The sequence below is a fragment of the Schistocerca gregaria genome, unplaced genomic scaffold, assembly GCF_023897955.1.
Source record: "Schistocerca gregaria isolate iqSchGreg1 unplaced genomic scaffold, iqSchGreg1.2 ptg000259l, whole genome shotgun sequence".
Classification (NCBI taxonomy): Eukaryota; Metazoa; Arthropoda; class Insecta; order Orthoptera; family Acrididae; genus Schistocerca; species Schistocerca gregaria.
Genome location: NW_026061764.1, coordinates 5,036,881 through 5,039,320, shown reverse-complemented (window position 1 = coordinate 5,039,320; position 2,440 = coordinate 5,036,881).

The following is a 2,440-nucleotide window of genomic DNA, read 5'->3' as shown; positions in this document are numbered from 1 at the left end:
AAATGCGGCGAGGGACGCCCTGCCTTCGATTCCGAATGCACAAAGTGTGTGGTCTTGTTTCACAGTCTATATTTGGTCGGTCTCGTCAGAGGTTGAATGTAACGAATGGGTGGGAAAGAGCAAGGGGCAGCGGCTGTGTAGAACGAAAACACAAATCCTCAGGGGTGTGAGCGTTTCGAGATGAGTCGTATACATGTAAATGTTGGTCGTCAGTGACCGTGTGGCCTAATGGATAAGGCGTCGGACTTCGGATCTGAAGATTACAGGTTCGAATGCTGTCACGCTTGTGTTTTTCCAGTTCTGAAAAAGAAACATAACGTTTTAATGTAGCAATTGAGCAGTACGAAACCGTCTGAATGTTGCTGTTGACCATTTTTTGCTTGGAGATGCTCTTGAGCTTGAAACACACACAACAAGACCGGTGTTAACTAGCGAAATGGTCGGCAGAGTGCCGACACAGCGAGTTTTGACTATCACTTGCACATCTAAAACAACGTCGGAAAGTAACTCGTTCGGCTTTTGAGTCACATAAAGTATGTGCGTTAATTTTGACGCCACTAGCTCTGCATGTTGTCATGCAATTTCTTTACCTCTCAGAAATGATTATGACATAAAAGTGAAGTACGTGACGAGTGTGACGTTAGGAAAACATTAGGCATCATGGAGAGATTCTGTATGGGACCACCCAACACAAACGAGTACTGTGTGACGTGCTACCCGGCAGTTATTCACCGAGGTAGCCGGCTAGCTCAGTCGGTAGAGCGTCAGACTCTTAATCCCAGGGTCGTGGGTTCGAGCCAGACGCTGGGCGGAACGGAATTTTGTTCCGCTGCAAGTGTAAATTACCGTTTTTCTGATTAACGAGATTTAATGGAAATAGCAACTTTAAACTTTGCCTACGTCTCTGTCAGTCGCAAGGAAGCTGTATTTGAAGGTGAAGGTGATTTTGTAGACATGTGTGAAAGACATGTTCTGAAATGCAAGTGTTGTTGTTTGGAGAGCACATCGGTTACGTGTCAGATGTGTAGTCAAGCAGTAATTTGTCGCCATAGCTGCAAATATTAGCCGGTAATATGAAGTGTTGTCAGCTAAAGTCTGATGATGCAGACGACCGTAAGGACGAAGTACCCAAGAGTACCGCTAGGCCGCGCCTCTTTAGCTCAGTGGTAGAGCACTGGTCTAATAAACCAGCGGTCGTAAGTTCCATCCTCACAGGAGAAAGATGAATTTTGGAAATCAGTTGCGCGTCGTGGCCGTATAGCAAACAGTACCTGTGATGACGAACAATTAGCGACAGGCGTTTTTTTAAGAATCACTCTCAGATGCGATTAAGGCGAATGGCGCAGATAAAGCATTTGCCAAAGCGGTACAGCATAAGGTGGGACGAGGCAGTCTGAATTACATTTTATAGATGTATTTCTCACATATCTCAGAGCCTCTCGCGATATTCGTCGTCGTCGTCGTCGTCGTCGTCGCCGCCGCCGCCGCTTCTGCAGAAGTAGCAAATGGCAATCGTAGCAAATGCGGCGAGGGACGCCCTGCCTTCGATTCCGAATGCACAAAGTGTGTGGTCTTGTTTCACAGTCTATATTTGGTCGGTCTCGTCAGAGGTTGAATGTAACGAATGGGTGGGAAAGAGCAAGGGGCAGCGGCTGTGTAGAACGAAAACACAAATCCTCAGGGGTGTGAGCGTTTCGAGATGAGTCGTATACATGTAAATGTTGGTCGTCAGTGACCGTGTGGCCTAATGGATAAGGCGTCGGACTTCGGATCTGAAGATTACAGGTTCGAATGCTGTCACGCTTGTGTTTTTCCAGTTCTGAAAAAGAAACATAACGTTTTAATGTAGCAATTGAGCAGTACGAAACCGTCTGAATGTTGCTGTTGACCATTTTTTGCTTGGAGATGCTCTTGAGCTTGAAACACACACAACAAGACCGGTGTTAACTAGCGAAATGGTCGGCAGAGTGCCGACACAGCGAGTTTTGACTATCACTTGCACATCTAAAACAACGTCGGAAAGTAACTCGTTCGGCTTTTGAGTCACATAAAGTATGTGCGTTAATTTTGACGCGACTAGCTGTGCATGTTGTCATGCAATTTCTTTACCTCTCAGAAATGATTATGACATAAAAGTGAAGTACGTGACGAGTGTGACGTTAGGAAAACATTAGGCATCATGGAGAGATTCTGTATGGGACCACCCAACACAAACGAGTACTGTGTGACGTGCTACCCGGCAGGTATTCACCGAGGTAGCCGGCTAGCTCAGTCGGTAGAGCGCCAGACTTTTAATCCCAGGGTCGTGGGTTCGAGCCAGACGCTGGGCGGAACGGAATTTTGTTCCGCTGCAAGTGTAAATTACCGTTTTTCTGATTAACGAGATTTAATGGAAATAGCAACTTTAAACTTTGCCTACGTCTCTGTCAGTCGCAAGGAA